We start from the raw sequence: 13055 nt of genomic DNA, 5'->3' as shown, positions 1-13055 counted from the left end.
TTTATTACAATACACACATACACACACAGACATACATATATACATACATATGTACATACACACACACACACACATATATATATATATATATATATATATATATATATATTTATAAATATAAAAAATAACGGTAACCCGAAATGGTACACCAGTATTGACCGGTACTGAAATATATCGTTCCACTGGTCAAATTGGTACAGCCTTCGGTATGAGATTGACTCCCTTGTCTATAAGTCTATATCATAGACGTTCTCCATGACTAGATGGGCAAAAAACCCATGGGACTTCCTCGCAATTACCCTCCCCCCTTTTTTGTCACAAAGCCCTGCAAGCATGGTTATGGGATATATAGTCAACCCCATAGTCTCTCATAGCACCATACGATATTCTTATTACCTTTTCCATATGACACGTACAACCTCTAGGAATGCTTTTATTTTCAAACAGGAAATAGTTTCTATTAGTGACTGACACTTTATCTATAAAATCACCACAAATTATTTCATAACCTTTTTGCCACAACCACTACAAAACATGCGGGTCTATAGTTGCATTTTTTTTAGCCACATTTGCAAAAACGCAGCTATAGATACCATATAGCCCCGTTTGTTATAAATGCGGCTAAAATTATGAACCTATAGCCGCGTTTTGTAAAATGCAGTTATAAGACAGTTTTGTAGTCGCGTTTTTAGTGTATGCAGCAGTGTTTATCAGGTAGGGCCTATGGCCGCATTTTAACTCTGACATGACAGATTGTGAGTAGTTAATCATCACTTACACATGGACCATTTGTTTTTTCTTCACCAATCATACCCTGCCACGTCACAATTGTAGTAAAAAGTTGTGGCCTTAAACTTTTCCATAAAATCATCCACCTTTCAAAAGAATACTTTTTCTTCACGAGCTATATCCATGTGACAGCTCAACCTTATCACACTTACACATTGCTCGTCTAGTTTGGGAGCATTGTTCCCTTCTTTCACATGGGGGGTAGGCCAAATTGAGCAAAAACAAACTTAGGATGTTGGAAGTTAATCATCACTACTTACTTCATAGGTTAGGGTGAAAAATGTCAGGGTGCAAAGTATAACAAAGGTCATAGTTTAGAATACAAAATGTGCATTCAACAAATTTAAGATACAAAATGTAATATGTGGAGTTTAAGGTAGTAAAGAGTAATTTTCTCCAAAATTTAATTAATAAATTTTCATATTAAAAAGTGAGAAGAATAGATTGTATGTAAAAAATTATTTTTTTTAACTAAAATGTAAATATATATAAAAGGTCTCAATTTAGTTATCATCTTAGGTCCTAAGATACAACGGGTTGGCAAAAGGCAAAAAAATTAAAATTGTGCCTTGTGCTATATAGCTATAGCCTATATGTAATTTTGTACTTAATTTTTTTTTTTTTTTTTTTTGGAGAAGATTTTTGTACTTAATTTAATTATACTAATTAAAAAAAATTAAATAAACTACCGGCCTGAGAGAAGGTTTATTATGGAAATTAGAAATAGCATTTATCATAAAGTAAGTTGATGCGTTTATAATAACCTTGCTCCCTAACTTTGAAATTAGAAAAAGTATTGCGTAATCTTGGAGTATGGTAACGTGGCGCTTTTCCTCTTAAATTCATAGTGAATCTTATCATGTATTTAATTAGTGGAGTTCACTATGAGTGTCAAAAGAGGAAATACCATGTTATCATACTTTAAGAATACTTAATATTTACTTATGAAATTGTATGTATGTCATACTCTCATGATTTGATTAAGGACAAAATTTAGTTACAATATTGGTTGTAGTCTAGGGCTACAAGCCTACAACTTTACTCAATAAAATAAACATTACTACATATTTTGAAAATCTAACTATTGAATTGCTTGCTCTTTACGTTCTTAATATATATGTCAAATTTCGTGTCAAACGAATATTATTTACTGTATGAATTATAAACTTATATTTTACGCAATTAAACTACAAAAACTTGCAATTTAAATAATTTATTGATGACATAACTATTAATTTTTAATTTTCTAGAAATTTTGCAAGCATAGAATATATAAGAAGAAAATGTAATCTAATGGTGAATTTGTCAAAATTCATCTTCAATAAAAAGATATTGAGTAAGATTGTAACCTTGTAGCCTAAGGTTACAACCAATTTTATAGCTAAATTTTGTCCTTTAACAAGATGCCAAAATTTTTTAATATGGGAACTATAAATAGTAAAATTAAACTTAATAAGGGGTTTTAGTTCATTCAATTTGTATATTTTTTTACTCTCGATCTTATTTGATTTGAATTTTGTTTACACTCTAAAACTGATAACTAAGTGTCTTAACTTCATTATAGAGAGTAATAATTATGGAGTGGATGTCATATGTCGTCGAATAAGGTATATAGATTGAAAGCTTACCTACAATAAAAAAAACCAATTAGTCTCCTGATCTTGTGATAAAGAGTAATTATCGCAACGACAAGATATTGTGGAAAATAAGTATTGAGTCACAATAACCTTCATAAAAAAATATTTCACAACGGTTAAGGTGACAAACTATGAATGACAGATATTAAAATGAAGTTAGTTATAGATTCATATAAGAATCAATAAAAATCTATCAATTTAATATTATGGAAAATATTGTAAAAATTGTTATTTATGTAGCATTACTTAATAATAGACTTAGTCTCTATATCGTAAGTAATGACGGAGAACAGAAACTTACCACCTAAGATTAGTTATGAAAGTATTGAGAGAAAACATTGGTTTTTCTATTAATTTTTTTTATTTCAATAAGTCTTGTTATCTCTTTCATTCCAACACTTCAACAGTTCAAACAAACTCAACACGGGGAGGTTGTTTTAGTTCTCCCTCTTCTTCTATTACCTTTTACTTTCATAAAAGGCTTTCAGCTCTCTTTCATCCAAAGACTTCTACTGTCCCCAAAAAAAAAAAAAAAAACCTCAATATGAGGAGGATCTTTTTGTTCACCTTCTTCTTCTTTGTATCTCTTCTAGTAATTTCTCTCCCTCGCAAGCCTATGATCAGCAAGCCTCATGAGAGCAAGCCTACGATAGTTCTACCTCTATATACCAATTCAAGGTGGATTGTGGACGAAGGAGGGAAACGGGTGCACTAGCATGCGTGAATTGGGTGTCACATCTGGAACCCATGGTGGCTGAGGGCCTTAGCAAGCAGCCCATGGATGCAATCTCCAAGAAGATTGTATCCATGGGATTCAACTGTGTTAGGCTCACTTGGCCACTTTTTTTGGTCACCAATGACTCATTGGCTTCTCTCACTGTAAGACAGTCCTTTCAGAGTCTTGGGCTGTTTGAATCTATTGCTGGAATCCAGGCCAACAACCCCTCCATCATTGATCTCCCCCTCATAAAAGCTTACCAGGTAAAATACCTACACCCCTCTTAACAAAAAAAATTTAACATCGTAAACATGCGAGAGAAAAGAGAAGAGAACTTTATAAACTGGAATCCTTATCTATTATGTTTTTTGTTTTTAATATTTGAATAGATCTTATGAAATACGTGGGTAGTTAACGTTAGGCTTCTTCATGGGTTTGGTTTGATCTAGAATAAACGACTTTGTGTTCAAATTGACCTGTACAATAAAACTTGCTCAATGCTCAATGTATATGTAATATATTCCAGTTACATGAAGAGACCTGTTTATCCCCTCTTATATTTGACAATTTATATCTCAGGCTGTGGTGTCTAGCCTAGGGGCAAATAATGTGCTGGTCATCTTGGACAATCGCATAAGCAAGCCCAGTAGCTCTAATGGTAATGGGTTCTTTGGCAACCAGTATTTCGATCCGGACCTCTGGATGAAGGGACTAACTCGGATGGCGACCATCTTTAATGGTGTCACCAATGTGGTTGGCATGAGCTTGAGGAATGAGCTCCAAGGCTCCGGACAGAATGTGAATGATTGGTATAGGTAAGTGAGCTGTGGGAGATAGTCTTTAAAGGCAGGACTTATTTGTGACATTGGAATTGATTTTTGGGTTTAATTTTAGTGTTGATTCTAATTTCATATATGTAAATGGAATGAACTAGGTACATGGAAAAAGCAGCTGAAGCAGTGCATTCAGCAAACCCAGATGTTCTTGTCATTATCTCCGGCTTGAGTTACGGCAAAGACTTGTCATTTCTTCGCAATCAACTAGTAAACCTCACATTCACCAGAAAGCTAGCATATGAGGTGCACTGGAATGGGTTATCAGATGCAAAGGCATGGGAATCTGGCAACCAAAATGAAGTATGTAAGAGAGAGGTGGATAATTTCATGAGATTGTCAGGATTTTTGTTGGATCAAGGTTGGCCATTGTTAGTGAGCGAGTTTGGGATGGACCTAAGAGGAACCAATGTAAATGACAACAGGTATATGAATTGCTTCATAGGCGTGGTGGCTGAACTTGACCTGGACTGGTCCTTATGGACACTTGTTGGAAGTTATTATATAAGAGAGGGGGTAATTGGGTTCAATGAGTACTATGGAGTGCTTGACTGGAATTGGTATGAAAATCGAAATTCAAGCTTCTTGCAAAGGATCTCTGCTCTCCAATCTCCTTTTCGAGGTATGATGGCATTCCATCCTTTCTCAAAATCAAATCTTCACAAATGCAATTCAATTTGGTTACTAACTTTAAGTCTGAGATCATAAGTTGGTTAGAGACTCAATTGTACCATAACCAAGATTGCACACATGTGACTTGCAGGGCCAGGCCTACCAGAAGATAATCTACACAATTTGATTTTTCATCCATTAACAGGTCTCTGTGTGCTTAGAGAATCAATTTATAAGCCCCTCAAGCTTGGCACTTGCAATAAATCCGAAGCCTGGAACTACCTACCACAGAGAACTTTAACATTAAAGGGAACAGATTTTTGTATAGAAGCATTTAGATTGGGAGAACCAGCAATGTTGGGTTACACTTGCGCCCTCTCTAGTTACCAATGGGAAACCATCTCAGATTCTAAAATGCATTTCTCATCGAAGGTTTTCAATGGTTCCAGAGCATGCCTAGATGTAGATTCCGAAAATACAGTTGTTGTAAACAGTTGCAAGTGCTTGAGTGGAGATAACATGTGTGACCCAGGGAGCCAGTGGTTCAAGCTTGTTGACAGCACAAATTCAAGTTATACAAGTCCCGCTCTTGAGCTAGACACGGCCTTCGCTTATCCTTATCGATGTAAGTATTTTGTATATATGGAAGTTGTTGAGATCAGCTTTAAACCTTAAATATTTTTTAATAATCTAAGGCACGTCCATAAGATTAGGTCACTCATAAGGATTTCTGACTTAAATCAGCCAAAAATAATAGAAAGAGGTTTAAAATTTACTATTAGACCCTGTGATAATTCAATCTTGTTAGGTTTTAGCTAGATTGTTGGCTAAATTAAGTTTGGTTTGTATTATATCAAGTCAAGAAGTAGAATCTCAAAAAATCAATTTTTGGAAGACCCTCACTTGACATTTGATCAACCAAAACTGAAACTGGAAGTTCACAAAACCTTCACTCAGCCAAAATTACCTAAACAATAAATGAACTTTGTTGTGTTACCTATTAAACCTAATTTTCTCTATATAAACCTACTCTTGCCCCAAAAAGATAAACTGAAAGGCTGCCATATATACAAGAGTAGATCTATTCGCCAAACATTTTTGAGTCTAAAGAATTCTAAACTCCTCTCCCTTGAATGTTCACCTTGTGAGGTCTTTTTACAAATTTTCTTATAGAATTTCTTATTCAAAACCGTAAAAAATTAATATTTTGTAATTCAATTTGTTCTATAATAGTAATAAAGTTATTCAAAAAATTAAAATAGAAAAGCACAATTCAATTTCAAACAAGGTTTGACGCAATGTATTCTATGATTGTAATAAAGTTATTCAAAATTAAAATGAAAAAGTCAAATTCATTTTCAAACATGGTAAATACTCAAAGATTACAACTTATAATCGATATATAATAATAGAGGCCTTGCAATAAATTTTGCAAATCTCCTATTGCACCATGTCATTATTTTTTCCTTCTTCTAAAAAAAATGTAATTATTCTTTCCCATTCTTTTTTTTTTTTCTTCACTTTGTTCAACCTCTTTTATCTCATTCAACCTATGCCTGATTAAATTTTCCATTTCATTCCCTTTATTCATTCTTAAATTCTACATTCACTTTAGAAAAATTTTAAATTCTACATTCACTTTGTTCAAAATTTTCACGTCCTTCAACTTCTATCTTCTTGACTTTCTAATTAGATAAAGTAAAATTATTCATTCTGAAACTATTCTTCATCTATCTTTTCTTTTCATATAAATTTCTTGATACTCTCTTTCACCTCTCTCTTCCATTCATTCCATATTAATATCCATAACAAAAAAAAAAGGTCAATAATCTCTTTTCTTTGTTTTTGTTTCTCTTTTAGTGGATTTTTTATTTTTATTTTTTTATAAATAGTTTCTACCATTTTTGTTTTTGATTTTGTTTTGTTTGCTAATTGTTCTTTTTGTTATTGTTGATTTAATTGACACATCCCATTTTTTTCTCTTTGTGGCAGATCGGTATACTACGTAATTCAAGCATTTTGGTGTATTCATTTCCAATCACAGGTTCTCTCTATGTATCACTTTGGTTTGATTTGAGTTTGAGTTCATAATTTTTGAATTATACGGCTTTGCTAATTTTGGTTTATTTTTTAATTGATTCTTTTGATTAGACAAATATGTAGTTTTTGTGGAAAAAGTACTCTCAATAGTTTCTCAAAAGTAAGTTGTTCTCCAAATGAATCCAATTAATCATTGTTAAGTAACAATTTGTTGAGTATGACATCTTGTGTTTTTTCTTTTCTTTTCTTCTTCTTCTTTTTTTATTTTATTTATTTATTATTTTATTTTTTGGAAAACAATTTCATATTGTATCTTTGATTTGTATCAATATGATCTTAATGTATTCAATAACAAAGATCATGCTCATAATTCTACACTAACACTTATTTAGACAAAAGCAATGATTAATCAAATGAAAATGATCAGATGAGTGATATATTTTAGTTTTTATATTTAGATTATTATTATTTTTTTAAATTCTTTTAATGATACATATTAAAGCCTAATTATGATACTTCGTTAGTATCTGTTTATTTTGTAATAATTTTGGATGGATAGATTTGCAATTTTTGCGAAGAAAGTACTCTTAAAAGATTATCAACCGATAACAACAAATTTTTTTTTTTCTAATTTTTCTCATTTTTGAGCAACAATTGCTTATATGATATTTTGTGTTTTGTTTACAATGATATCTTCATATGAAATATTTTTATTTGGGTAGATATTTAAGTAAAAATGATCATGACAAGAAGACTGTTTATTTTAAAAGAAGGGTAAATTACAAAGTTTGTCCCCATTCTTTACATGATATCTCAATTTTGTTCCTAATCTTTCAATTGTATCAATTTGGTATCTAACATTTTCAATGCTATGTCAATTTGGTCTCTGCCCTTAGATGGAAAAAGGCGATGTGTCAAACGGAACAATAAAAAATGATTTTTCATGCCATGTCAACTGTAAATTGTGCCATGTAAGATTAAAAAATAAAAATAAAAATAAACTTTAAAATGTTCATACGTGACATGAGTCATTGATTTACAATGGATTGAGATCAGTTGCAATACCCTACCTAAGGGATTGCACCTAATGCAATAGCAATGGATGGTTGAGATTGGAAGTTGAAAAAAGCAACTTTCAATCTCAACTATTGAATAAAAAAAGTTGAAAAAAGTTAAGAAGTAAAAATTAAAAAATGAGAGTGGTAAAAATTGATGTGAGAATGAGTGGGAGTAATTGCACTAGATCCAAATCCGTTTACAGTAATGTTAATGGATTTGAAATTGGACAAGGAATTGAGTCATATTGCAGTTAGAATAAAAGACATTGAGGGCCTGTTTGATTAGAGGAAAAAAGTGTAGTTTTCTGTATTCATTTTTAGTTTTCTGTGGGACCTACTACAAAAAAATTGGTTTGGTTTGCAAGTTTATACTCAATTTTCATTTTCAATATTTTAAAAAAGTGAATTTGAATATAGAAAATGACAACACCTTTCACTGTTTTCATTTTTTGTAAAAATGGATATAATAATAATAATAATAATAATAATAATAGGTGAAATTTAGAGAAACTCAAATTAAAATTCCAAATTAGAGTTCCAATTTTGCGCTATGTGTCCTAAATTATTTATTTTTAAAGAGTTTTATTTCTTAATTTTAGAATCAAATATGGGACCACATCATAAATATTCATCCAAGTGAGTTATTAAGTACAAAAACAAAAGAGTCTAGAATAAATGAATCGTAAAAAAAAAAAAAAGTTTCACAATAATTATAAAAAAAGGACAATTTACATTTTATATCTAATAATATCTTTACAAATTTTTTTAAAGAATTAACAAAATATATAAATGACTATCAATAGTATTTAAATTATATATATAAGAATTATATTATACATCTTATTGTATATATCTTTAAGTGTATTCATGCATATGTATAGGGTTACAATCTAGTTTGTAATAAAAGCTAAAACTTAGAGAAAATCTAATTAGATTTTAATTTGAATCTTAATTTTACGTCACGTGTCCCATTCAATTTTTAATTTTTGTACCAAGTGAATTATTGAGTGTAAAAATCAAAGAGTGAAAATCCAATTAAATTATAGATTGGATTTCAATTAAAATCCAATTTTGCACCAAGTGTGCATCTAATTTTTTTTTTTTTAATTTTTGTGGTAAGTAAATTATTGGATGCAAAAACTCAAAATTAATTATAAATCCAATTAAATTCTAAATTTTATATATATATTGAAAAACCATTACATATTTTAGACATGTATGGTTTAAAAAATATGTAAGTTAATACCATGTATAATTTGAACATCTTCTAAAAAAATGTATAATTTGAATTATATAATTGTGATTATTTTTAATTGTACATGCACATATGTATGAGGCTATACACTAGTAAGCATTATGTGTGAAATTTTTTAAGCCAAAATGCAAAACTAACCTTCTAAGTTTCACCTTTCATCATTTCAGTTTTTTAAGTTTCAATTTTGTCATTCAATCCTCTAAAAGTTTCAAATATAGTCAATTCAGTTCTTCGTTAAGCTTTTGTCGAGTTTTGCCATCTACTAATCAAAATAGGCTGTTTTAGACTTTTGTTTTTTTTTTTTTCTTAAAAAAAATTCTTAATTTAAAATAAAAAACTGAAAAACGTTAATTACAAAAATAAATAAATAAAATTAAAGGGAACGACGTCGTTCCCCAGCCAAATTGAAAAGAAAAACAAAAAACCCCCACCCCACCCCACCGATACGATACTCTAGCTCAGATATTGGTTACTTTCATCTGAAATTTGAGCCTTTAAATTCAAGGGCGGTTGTGTTATTATCTGGCAAAATTTGCCAAACAGTGAAAATTCTGAAAAATTTTAGCTGGACAGCACGCGTTCAAAGTTATTTAGTTAGTTAGACTGTTTTTGAAAGTCGAGTTTGGCAAACTCAACTTTGGGCTGGAATACAGACACAATAGTGGTGTTTTTTTTAGTGGCGTTTGTCAAAAACGCCACTATAGCCACTAAAAAAACGCCACTATAGTGTCTGTTTTCTAGCCCAAAGTCGAGTTTGCCAAACTCGATTTTCAAAAACAGTCTAACTTACTAAATAACTTTGAACATATGCCACGCGCCTAATTTTTTCCTAGGAATAGTCTGTTTGGCAATAATAGCCGTTATTATCTCTAGGGTAACAGTGTTCCAAAGAAAGAGGAGGCACCAATCTGGAGCAGTACTGGAATATGAATATACACACCAACCATGGCCAGTAGTTGAAGCCAAACAAGTTTTCATATCACCTGTTGAAGTCACAATAGGAATCAAGCGAAATTTCAAGTCCCAGCATACTATATTTGGCATCACATAGCCATTCATTTCAAATTTCTTTTTGATTGGTTCACTATCAGTCTTCCAGCAACACAAAAATGGATCGCCAGTATAAGTGAAAATGAAAATTTTCTTTATCATCTTATCTGCGCTCAGGTTGCATTCAAGAGCCATAATTGGGACTTTATCCAAAACATCCAAAATCTCAAGAAAGAAGTAATCCTGAGATTTCATAATCTTGAGCTTAGATCGAAGATCTTTAATTTCCTTCTGTCTTTTTAAAGTCCACATCAAATGATCAGGCATTCTCTGTACAGCCAGTTTTCCTTTCCATGGGCTCTCACATAATTCAGAAGTTAGAAAGCTAACAGCATAGCAAAAGTCCGAGAAGGGATATTTTGGAACCCTGTTACCCTAGAGAAAATAACACTACCACCCTTGAATTTGAACTTTGAAGGCTCAAATTTCAGATGAAAGTAACCGATATCTGAGCTAGGGTATCATATCGGTGGGTGGTGTTTTTTGTTTTTTGTTTTTCAGCTGGCAGGGAAACGACATCGTTCCTCTTAGATTCTTTCTTTCTTTCTTTATTATTAATTTTTTTTTTTGTAATTAATATTTTTCAGTTTTTAAAAAAAAAAAATTAAAAAATTGAAAAAGGAAGAAGTCCAAAACGGTGTTGTTTTGGTGAATAGACAGCAGTACTTAACTGAAGCTTAATAGAGAACTGAATTGACCATATTTGAAACTTAGAGGACTGAAATGACAAAACTAAAATTTAGAGTATCGAAATGACAAAATGTGAAACTTAGAGGCTCAATATTGTATTTTTGGCCAATTTTCAAAAACAATAAAATTGAAAATATTAAAAAGAAATAAAATGAAAAATTAAACATGTTTTCAAATAAATGCAAATTTACAATGCCATCATTTTATTAAAATCATGAAATTTATGATTACTGGGATTTTAAATGATAGAAGTTTAAATCTATTCATACGTCAATTTCTATCTAAATAGTAATCACTCCACCCAAGCACAATATAATAGGGAATTTTAATAACGTAATCCATGTACATACCCAGGAGCTCTGTATGGCTTTGAGCTGTCTTCATGCATGCTCTTCCTCATGGATCTTTAATTGGGTTAATCAGTGAGCATGAATATGTGTACCTATAGATAGATATCACCTTCTTAAAAAAAGAAGATAAATATCACCTGGGCGTGAGTTGGCGCTAGGTCTCTTTTATTAAAATGTTGATTTAGATCTTAAAAGCTTAAGATTTTACTATCTAAAAAGTTCAAAATGATATTCAAATTAAGTCAAATAATAAATATGTAGGATCTTAATAAGATCATGATTTAGAGGGTTTGATCTTTTTTAATGATTTTATGGATCTATAAAATTAGAGAGGTACGTCTACAATATTTTTACAACAAATCACAAGTGATTAGTTGTTATTGGTTCAAATTTCAAACTAACGCTAAGATTACTTTTTTGCCCCAACAATAACAACTAGTAACAACTTGTTACTTAGGATTTGTTGTAAAAATATTGTAAAAATGTTGTAGACATATCATTTCTCATAAAATTATTATATTTTCAATTATTTTTATATTTGAACAAAACTTATATATAGTATCTTAGCTGTTATTCCTTAAATTATTCTTTTAAGATTATGCCATGTGGTTAGTTAATTGAAAAAATACACTTCCATCTCATGCGAAAAAAACCACATGTCGAACCTAAGGAACAACACTTAAGTATTGTATCTAACTCTTGCTTTTTATATTTAGACCCACATGTATGTGTGTGTGTGTATTTTTTTTTTTTTTTTTGAGAAAGTTACAATATGCTGCTAATCTCGCAACTAGAATTACTTTCCCCCTATAAGTTCTTACATGAAGATATATAAATTAAGTTACAAGACTCTTGACATGTATAAAAAATTTGAAGGTGTAAAAGCTACTCAAATATTTTGACCTTATTGGAAGGATTAGATGAGGACAACAACTTTTTTTGGAAGGAGTATTTATAAATACATATGCAATTTTTATATATAGAAATATACATATGCAAATTGATGTATTCGATTTTGCTACATTTAATTTCCGGTAAAGTGTGATTTTATTAATAGTTTGATCTATATTGGCAAAACTTATATTCAACTAAGGTAATATCTTCATCTATTTGCTAAGAAATCTTGTATTCCTTGTTTCTTTCTCATTTTAAGATAGATTATTTGAATAGTAGATAACTATTTCAAAATGATATGTTTTAATAGTTATTACTTTTGATGGTGTTATAAAATAGACCGACTTCTAACTCGTCCATATGGCTCGTCCAAAGGAAGAGTTGAGTTGCATAGGGCATGTTTGTCCAAGTATACGCTCGTCCGTTCGTGAAGTTGGTTGGACGAGCACCTTGTGTCTTGAACATGTTCGTTGTGTACAAACTTGAAGCGACCCTTGTTTTCCTGTCAGGCTACAAATTGTTTCTCCAATAAACGGTTCTAGAAAACGGACCCCAAATAATGTAACTTCCATGGCGGTTATGGAAGTTACCTCCGAGTCTTCCGAACTCCACAATGGTAGGAGAAGTTATTATACAAATAACTGCCTCAAACAAGCACTATATAAGGGCTCTTCTACAGGTCGGTAGGGCATTCAGACACTTCCATTATACTTGGAATTCTAAAAAATATTGACTTTGCCATCGAAGGATTCTTGACCGGTCTCCTCTAATTTTGTGTTTGCTTTTTCAGGATATATGAACAGCCTTAGAGATCATTAACGCTCAAGATTTTCAGCCTACTGATTTCCTAGAGTTCATCAACTTTAAGTATTTTTAGAATATTAGCTTGTAACTTTTTTTTTTTATAAAGTTTTAATTTATGATATCTGCTTCGACTTTATTAGTTTAGCTAATTGGAACCCACATATTAGCTTGTAATTAAATTGGCATCTTGGAGGTCTAAGGGGAAAATGATTTGAGTTGCGGGATTAGTAGCATATTGTAATTATCTCTTATAAAAACTTTATAACAAGTTAACAATCAAATAATTAGATTACTACATAATATTGGATATGGTTTTTTTTTTTGG

General features: G+C 31.0%; 1 pseudogene; it reads left to right on the top strand.

Moving 5' to 3' along the window:
• Positions 1-2985: 2985 nt before the first annotated feature.
• Positions 2986-6661, top strand: LOC126718342 (glycosyl hydrolase 5 family protein-like; annotated as a pseudogene).
• The last annotated feature ends 6394 nt before the right edge of the window (positions 6662-13055 follow it).

The sequence above is a fragment of the Quercus robur genome, chromosome 3 (genome assembly GCF_932294415.1).
Source record: "Quercus robur chromosome 3, dhQueRobu3.1, whole genome shotgun sequence".
Lineage (NCBI taxonomy): Eukaryota > Viridiplantae > Streptophyta > Magnoliopsida > Fagales > Fagaceae > Quercus > Quercus robur.
Note: the sequence above shows the minus strand (reverse complement) of the source record. Positions and strands in the feature narration are given on the sequence as shown.